The following is a 9,673-nucleotide window of genomic DNA, read 5'->3' on the forward strand; positions in this document are numbered from 1 at the left end:
TGGTGGTTGTGTTTGTGTGGGCTACCATGTTGGCTGTGGTGGTGTTGGTGTGAGTTACCATGGTGGTGTTGGTGTGGGCTACCATGGTGGTGTTGGTGTGGGCTACCATGGTGGTGGTGTTGGTGTGGGCTACCATGTTGGCTGTGGTGGTGTTGGTGTGGGCTACCATGGTGGTGGTGGTGGGTGGTGTGAGTTACCATGGTGGTGTTGGTGTGGGCTACCATGGTGGTGTTGGTGTGGGCTACCATGGTGGTGGTGTTGGTGTGGGCTACCATGTTGGCTGTGGTGGTGTTGGTGTGGGCTACCATGGTGGTGTTGGTGTGGGCTGCCATGGTGGTGGTGGTGTATAACTCAACAGGTGGTCCCTATATAGTGGTCCCTATATCTATAACTCAACAGGTGTTTAGTGGTCCCTATATAGTGGTCCCTATATCTATAACTCAACAGGTGTTTAGTGGTCCCTATATAGTGGTCCCTATATTTATAACTCAACAGAGCTTTGTTGAATCTTTCCTTCATCTTGTGACAGAACATTGGGACTTCAGTACAGCCTACTCCATCATCATCATCAAAATCTTCATCCTCCAGCGCCAGAATCTGCAGAGGGGCCGTCAGGTTGTCCAGTAGTCTCAGCTTCCTGGGAGTTGAGTATGGCTTCCAGCATGGCTCTGTACAGCTGCCCAGAGGAAGGGTCTTCCATCAGGAGAGAATCCGGGGTCACCCCCTCTCTCAGTTTGGCCACAAGCTGGTGCACCAGAGTTCCCTTGTACAGCCTAGACTCCAACAGGGAAACAGCAGAGGGTTGAATTAGCTGTGTTGCTGCTGGGATAGAAAACAATGTAAAGGAATACCACTGGTCTACTCTAGAGGTTAGAGGTTAGGGTTGTTGATTCAGGAAGTGACACCTTACCAGGCACACTGAGGCTCAGTAGAGGGACACAGCAGTTGTTTCAGGTCAAGGCCATCCCTCATGCAGCGCTTCCATTGGCTAAAGGCGTGGGTCACACCCAGGTCCTGACTCCTAGCACCTCTCTGAATCAGCCCTCTCAGCCTCTCCAACACTGGTCCCTCCTCTATAAACCCCGATACACAAAAAGAAGAGGAGTCATTGGCTGCATTTCACACACTTTATTTATACATTCTAAGTTGTGTGCCTGTGTGTGTGTTTTCATTTATATTCTGGTCCATACCTCTCTGGCTCTTCCTCTGTCTGCAGAGCTCTCCGTACACCAGTCCTAGTAGCAGGGCCTGCAGGAGAGGAAGGTCTGGTCGGGGATGGGCGTGCCTCAGCCAGTAGTAGGTAACAGCCACAGGAAGTTTCAGATGAGATGGGAGACCATTCAAAGTGGACTGGGACACACCAAGGGTCTCCAAAAACACCTCAAGCCGCACTGAATGTGGAGCCTAAGAAACAGAACAAGAGAATGAGAATCAATTTCAGAATCAACAGCAGTATGTTTATATTATACAGTATACTACATCACATGTATACATACCTGATATACTGTCTACTGTATCACATGTATACATACCTGATATACTGTATACTATATCACATGTATCCATACCTGAAATACTGTATACTATATCACATGTATACATACCTGATATACAGTATACTATATCACATGTATACACACCTGATATACTGTATTCTATACCACATGTATACATACCTGAAATACTGTATACTATATCACAATTATACAGACCTGAAATACTGTATACTATGTCACATGTCTACATACCTGATATACTGAATACTATATCACAATTATACATACCTGAAATACTGTTTAAAATATCGCATGTATACATACCTGATATACTGTATACTATATCACCTATATATATAACTTATATACTGTATACTATATCACATGTATATATAACTTATATACTGTGTACTATATCACATGTATATATAACTTATATACTGTATACTATATCACATGTATATATAACTTATATACTGTGTACTATATCACATGTATATATAACTTATATACTGTTACATACTTATATAAGTTATATATACTGTATACTATTTCACATGTATACATACCCTATATACTGTAAACTATATCACATGTTTACATACCTGATCCAGTGTGTCTAGCTGAAGCTGTTGTGCAGCACTGGGCAGGACGGCTTCAACCATGCTGCTGGTCAGGTTCTTGTCTTCCCTGTCGTACTCCTCCACTTCCCTGCTCTCACCCAGCAGCAGCCCGTAGAATACCTGCCGTATGGGCCGAGAGGTGATGTTCCCACTGGGTAAGCTGTGGTCTTCCACTTGGACACCCTGTATCACTGGCCTCAGCAGCAGAATGTATATCATGTAGGAGGGAAGTGTCCCCTTCATCAACGGCAGCAGGGTCCAGTCTGGAAGGACACTCAGGTGGTCTGTGAGAAGGTCGGGATCAGGAGCCTTGCCATCATTGAAGAACCGCTCCAGGCAACCGGGTTGAAGCTGGTATGTCTCTATGCTCAGAGAGAGGGCCTGGAGGGCAGCATCCATGTTGTGCTGGTTGTTCCTAGAAACGATGAGTCTGGGCACATTGTCCAAGGCCTCCTGCTGCTCCTGGAAACTGGCCAGCCATTTCAGCAGCTCGTTGAAGAAGACAACCCCTTCCCAAGCACAAAATAACATACATGTACAGTTGAAGTCGGAAGTTTACATACACCTTAGCCAAATACATTTAAACTCACTTTTTCACAATTCCTGACATTTAATCCTAGTAAAAATGCCCCGTCTTAGGTCAGTTAGGATCACCACTTTATTTTAAGAATGTGAAATGTCAGAATAATAGTAGAGAGAATTATTTTATTTCAGCTTTTATTTCTTTCATCACATTCCCAATGGGTCAGAAGTTTACATACACTCAATTGGTATTTGGTAGCATTGCCTTGAAATTGTTTAACTTGGGTCAAACATTTTGGGTAGCCTTCCACAAGCTTCCCACAATAAGTTGGGTAAATTTTGGCCCATTCCTCCTGACAGAGCTGGTGTAACTGAGTCAGGTTTGTAGCCCTCCATGCTCGCACAAGCTTTTTCAGGGATGCCCACAGATTTTCTATAGGATTGAGGTCAGGGTGAGTTTCCATTTCGTTAAGTTTTCCCTTTCCATACATCATATGTCCCTCATGATCTCTTTATGGTCACTTCACCTGATGCTGAGTAGATCGAGACTAGTTAATGGGATCATTAGGGAATCAGCAGCTAATCTGTTGTATTTGTTGACCTTGATTATTATTATTATTATTTTCCTTCTTCTGCCTATTGGTGAAAAAAATGTTAATTCCCGTGAGATGATAAGGCCTAGGAAGTTGCAACCTTGTATGATGGTAAAGGGCCAAGGGCCTCACCCTTTCATGCAATGCCATGCCAGTTGGCCACATGGTGGCGCTATAACAACTTTGAAAGCGCACACCCTTCACCCCGTTCGAGGTATAGTCCTGAAATTCAGTATATACAGTAGGTTCCTCTCTTCCCAAGGAATACATTTGCCTCAAGGGCCTAAAAGGTGATGGATTTTCCTCCATCTTGAATTTTGTTTAAAAAAACACTACTCCTGGCACTGAATCACGAAACTTTAGAGTGTTTTCTATCCAAATCTACCAATTATATGCATATCCTAGCTTCTGGACCGGAGTAGCAGGCAGTGTACTTTGGGCACGCTTTTCATCCAAAATTCCGAATGCTGCCCCCTACCCTAGTGAGGTTAAACAATATGTTTGCTATGAGCCAATGAGCTCTGCATGAATTATTTTTCCTTTTCAAAAGCGCCACCATGCGGCCAAACTGAACCATACTTTACAGGTGAGCTAGACTCATATCCTGGAGCGCCAGTTTTCATCACTCAGAGTCAAACAGATCAAGAAATATGAACATGTGCCCATTATAGCGCCTCCGTGCGGTCGATCTGAATGTGCTTAGATATGTTGAGTCTTGACAGTATTTTGTGTTACAATACGAATATCCGTGCCAGACCACACCCACATAAATGTTTATTGGTCAGGAGCGGCCACATTGTTTAAGATGCTATCCTGGAAAACAACAGTTTGTGAAAGCTTGGTCAATAGATGCCATGTATCAAGTTATGTGCAGATCAGTTTTGTGATGCCATTGAAAGCCTATACAAACACAAAGACGTATGACTCAGTTCACGATCTCTATGCCTTCTACAACATGTGGCCAGTCTTTAGGCATTGTTTCAGGCATTTACTCTGAAAAATTAGGGAGATACAGCACTTTCAATGAGTGGACAGTGGATATTTCCAGACATGAGGCCAGCGCAAGACCGGGAGCGCGCCTTTCTTGTTTCACCTTTTCTATTGACACAGCTTTTGTCCGGTTGATATATTATCGATTATTTATGACAAAAACAACTTGAGGATTGATTATTAAACATCGTTTGACACGTTTCTGCGAACCTTTATGGTACGTTTTAGATTTTTCGTCTGTCTTTTGTGACCGCGCTTTGTTCCAATGGAATACTGAACAAAACGCACCAACAAAACGAAGGTTTTTGGACATAAAGAGGGATATTATTGAACAAAACGAAAATTTATTGTGTAACATGGAGTCTTTGGAGTGCAACCATATGAAGATCATCAAAGGTAAGTGATACATTTTAATGCTATTTCTGACTTTTGTTACTCCTCTTCTTGGCTGCTAACTGTTTGTAATGATTTGTCTGCTGGGCGCTGTTCTCAGATAATCGCATGGTTTGCTTTCGCCGTAAAGCCATTATGGGGAATTGTGTGTTGATTGATGAGGAAATGTTTTTATATAATCCATAATGTAATGTAACAAAATGTGGAAAACGTCCTGGGGTCTGAATACTTTCTGAATGCACTGTATGAGTAATTGATAAATGCACACACACTACATGTTAATATGTTTAAATATATCTAAATTGTGAAGTATTTTGTCTGTCATGTCTTTTTCGTTATGTGTCGGACCCCAGTAAAACTAGCTGTCACCATTGGCGTCGGCTAATGGGGATCCTAATAAATTAAATCAAGTAAAAAATATAGTGTTTGAAGAATATTGTAGCGATCCTCGCTATATGAGCAACGTTACAATTCCCACAAAGTGGGAAAACCCTGTTGGCATGATGCGTAGGCTGTTTGCCTTTGACGCCAGCTGCTGTTCGCTACAGTATTATATGCGTCTGTAGTAGTTATGTATACTTCAGTAAACACATCATTTATTAAAACTTACTGCGCTTCCGATTGGGTTCCATCGACGAGTTTTCTTCAAACTTGATTGAAAAGCCCATGTTATGCAAGTTGACGTAGTCGTTTCCTGCGATGGCAGCGAAGACTGGGAGAAGCTGTCTGTTGATGTTGAAGTGGCTGCAGAAGCTTGTTGTGGTGTACCGCTTGCAGGGGATGTAATTTTGAGAGCTCCCGCGTTGCACCGACGCGTTCTGCCACTGAAAATGGGACAAGGGCAGATATCCTGCCTGGATGTCAAAAATATTAAAGTCACTGTCATTGGACAGGACCGGACAGTTCCACCTTTGAGCCAAGGAGGCTATTTCTTGGTCTGCTTCAAAGATGCACTGTGCGAACGGCACCTTCAGGCTGGAGAGGACCTGTTTGAAGACTTGTTTGACGAAGATTGGTAGTAGACCCCTCTCCTTAAGCCCCATGGACAAGTGGTTGGCTTGCTTGATCCTTGATTGAACTCGTTTTCGGAGAGTTTCAAACTTTTTATCGGTGTGGTCGGAGCCTCCGTCTATAATCACATAAGGTTCAATGCTACAATCTCTCAGAGCCTTAAAGAACTCGCAGACCTGGTCCTCAAAATGATCATAATCCCCTCCATGATGCTGATCCACACGTGGGTTAAAATAAAGAGAGTGGTACAGAGTACAACCATCTATGACCACCTTGCTGTTTCTGAAGCGATAATCTGTTAAAATCGCTCTATGATCATCTACAAATCTGGTTAAACCCTTGACACCCATGATGAGCTCCTTCTAGGATATGATGTCTTTCTAAGTGAAGAGTTTTAGTCACAGGACTATTTATAGCATATACCATTACCATTACAATGGACTAGTTTCCTTTTAGTTAAGTTTCCCTTTCCATACGTCATATGGTCACTCCACCTGATGCTGAGTAGATCTTGACTAGTTCATGGGATCATTCTTATTGAAATCCTCTATGAAAACAATACAATCAGAAATGGGCTACCGTGATGATGTTCGTGTTGTGGGTTACCATGTTGGTGGTGGTGGTGTTGTCTACCATGGTGGTGGTGTTGGTGTGGGCTACCATGTTGGTGGTGGTGTTGGTGGTGGTGATGTGGGATACCATGGGTGGTGGTGGTGGTGGTGGTGTATGCTAGCGTGATGGCGGTAAGGGCTACCATGGTGGTGGTGGTGGTGGTGGTGGTGTATGCTAGCGTGATGGTGGTAAGTGCTACCATGGTGGTGGTGGTGTTGTGGGCTACCATGTTGGTGGTGGTGGTGGTGGTGTTGTGGGTTACCATGTTGGTGGTGATGTAGGCTACTATGGTGGTGGTGGTGGTGGTGGTGGTGGTGTTGTGGGTTACCATGTTGGTGGTGATGTGGGCTACTATGGTGGTGGTGATGGTGGTGGTGGTGCTGGTGATGAGGGCCACTATGGTGGTGTGACAGTTAATTCACAGGAGGAGATGGAGTAACAGGTCAAAGGGTTAACGTTGTATTAACTTAAAATACAAGAGAACATGGAGTGAAGAGTTTCAGTCACATGACTATTTACAGCATCATTACAATGGATGGGTTTCTCTTTTGTTAAGTTTCCCTTTCCGAAAACCTAACAGGCTAACACCCTGGAGGAGGAATGTATGATGCAGACAGTGCTCATCACACATGATCACTTAGACACTGTCAGGTACCTGACTTACCTTGTCTAGTTTTCTGTTCCATTGTATTTGGAAATGAAACCTCCATAACAGATAAAATGCTGCACACTATTTCTATAAACTGGGTGGGTTGGTTGGCAAATGCCTGTATTTAGTTTAGCTTGCTGGTGGTGTTGTGGGCTACTGTGGTGGTGGTGTTGTGGGCTACTGTGGTGGTGGCGTTGTGGGCTACTGTGGTGGTGGTGTTGTTGTGGGCTACTGTGGTGTTGGTGGTGTGGGCTACTGTGGTGGTGGTGCTGTGGGCTACCATGATGGTGGAGTTGTGGTCTACTGTGGTGGTGGTGCTGTGGGCTACCATGATGGTGGAGTTGTGGTCTACCATGGTGGTGATGGTGGTGGTGGTGGGCTACCATGGTGGTGGAGTTTTGGGCTACTGTGATGGTGGTGTTGTGGGCTACTATGGTGGTGGAGTTGTGGGCTACCGTGGTGATGGTGTTGTGGGCTACCGTGGTGATGGTGGTGTTGGTGTGGGCTACCATGTTGGTGTGAGAGAGAGAAGAGAGAGAGAGAATTAGAGAGATCATACTTAAATTCACGTAGGACACCGGATAAGACAGGATAAATACTCCAGGTATAACAGACTGACCCTAGCCCTGCGACACATAAACTATTGCAGCATAAATACTGGAGGCTGAAACAGGAGGGGTCGGGAGACACTATGGCCCCGTCCGACGATACCCCCGGACAGGGACAAACAGGCAGGATATAACCCCACCCACTTTGCCAAAGCACAGCCCCCACACCACTAGAGGGATACCTTCAACCACCAACTTACCATCCTGAGACAAGGCCGAGTATAGCCCACAAACATCTTCCATACGGCACGAACCCGAGGGGGGGCGCCAACCCGGACAGGAAGATCACGTCAGTGACTCAACCCACTCAAGTGACCCACCCCTCCTTTGGACGACATGGAAGAGCACCAGTAAGCCAGTGACTCAGCCCCCGTAATAGGGTTAGAGGCAGAGAATCCCAGTGGAGAGAGGGGAACCGGCCAGGCAGAGACAGCAAGGGTGGCTTATTGAGCCAGTGCCTTTCCGTTCACCTTCACACTCCTGGGCCAGACTACACTCAATCATAGGACCTACTGAAGAGATGAGTCTTCAATAAAGACTTAAAGGTCGAGACCAAGTCTGCGTCCATCACATGGATAAGCAGACCATTCCATAAAAATGGAGCTCTATAGGAGAAAGCCCTGCCTCCAGCTGTTTGCTTAGAAATTCTAGGGTCAGTAAGGAGGCCTGCGTCTTGTGACCGTAGCGTACGTGCAGGTATGTATGGCAGGACCAAATCGGAAAGATAGGTAGGAGCAAGCCCATGTAATGCTTTGTAGGTCAGCAGTAAAACCTTGAAATCAGCCCTTGCCTTAACAGGAAGCCAGTGTAGAGAAGCTAGCACTGGAGTAATATGATCACATTTTGGGGTTCTAGTCAAGATTCTAGCAGCCGTGTTTAGCACTAACTGAAGTTTATTTTGTGCTTTATCCGGGTAGCCGGAAAGTAGAGCATTGCAGTAGTCTAATCTAGATGTGACAAAAGCATGGATTCATAGTTCTCCATCATTTTTGGACAGAAAGTTTCAGATTTTTGTGAGGGCTACCATGTTGGTGGTGGTTGTGTTGGTGTGGGCTACCATGGTGGTGGTGGTGGTGTTGGTGTGAGCTACCATGTTTGTGGTGGTGGTGTTGGTGTGGGCTACCATGTTGGTGGTGGTGGTGTTGGTGTGGGCTACCATGTTGGTGGTGGTTGTGTTGGTGTGGGCTACCGTGGTGGTGGTGGTGGTGTGGGCTACCATGGTGGTGGTGGTGGTGGTGTGGGCTACCATGGTGGTGGTGGTGGTGTGTGCTACCATGTTGGTGGTGGTGGTGGTGGTGTGGGCTACCATGTTGGTGGTGGTGGTGTTGGTGTGGGCTACCATGTTGGTGGTGGTGGTGGTGTGTGCTACCATGGTGGTGGTGGTAGTGGGGGTGGTGGTAAGGGCTACCATGTTGTTGGTGGTGGTGGTGGTGGTGTATGCTAGCGTGATGGCGGTAAGGGCTACCATGGTGGTGAATGTGTGGTCTAGTGATGTGGGCTACCATGGTGGTGTGACAGTTAAATCACAGGAGGAGATGTAGTAACAGGTCAAAGGGTTAAAGGTTTATTAACTTAAATTACAGGAGGACATGGAGTGAAGAGTTTCAGTCACATGACTATTTACAGCGTCATTACAATGGATGGGTTTCTCTTTTGTTAAGTTTCCCTTTCCGAAAACCTAACAGGCTAACACCCTGGAGGAGGAATGTATGATGCAGACAGTGCTCATCACACATGATCACTTAGACACTGTCAGGTAACTGACTTACCTTGTCTAGTTTTCTGTTCCATTGTATTTGGAAATGAAACCTCCATAACTGATAAACTGCTGCACACTATTTCTATAAACTGGTTGGGTTGGTTGGCAAAGGCCTGTATTTAGTTTAGGTTGCTGATGGTGTTGTGGGCTACTGTGATGGTGGCGTTGTGGACTACCGTGGTGGTGGTGTTGTGGGCTACTGTGGTGGTGGTGGTGGTGTTGTGGGCTACCATGGTGGTGGAGTAGTGGGCTACTGTGGTGGTGGTGTTGTGGGGTACTGTGATGGTGGTATTGTGGGCTACCATGGTGGTGGTGTTGTGGGCTACTGTGGTGGTGGTATTGTGGGCTACCATGGTGGTGGTGTTGTGGGCTACTGTGGTGGTGTTGGTGTGGGCTACCATGGTGGTGGTGTGTGTG

General features: G+C 45.6%; 1 pseudogene; it reads right to left on the bottom strand.

Annotated features, from left to right (window-relative positions):
* Positions 1–351: 351 nt before the first annotated feature.
* Positions 352–5,978, bottom strand: LOC139572894 (single-strand DNA endonuclease ASTE1-like; annotated as a pseudogene).
* Between the last annotated feature and the right edge of the window lie 3,695 nt (positions 5,979–9,673).

The sequence above is a fragment of the Salvelinus alpinus genome, chromosome 4 (genome assembly GCF_045679555.1).
Source record: "Salvelinus alpinus chromosome 4, SLU_Salpinus.1, whole genome shotgun sequence".
In the NCBI taxonomy this organism is placed as follows: domain Eukaryota; kingdom Metazoa; phylum Chordata; class Actinopteri; order Salmoniformes; family Salmonidae; genus Salvelinus; species Salvelinus alpinus.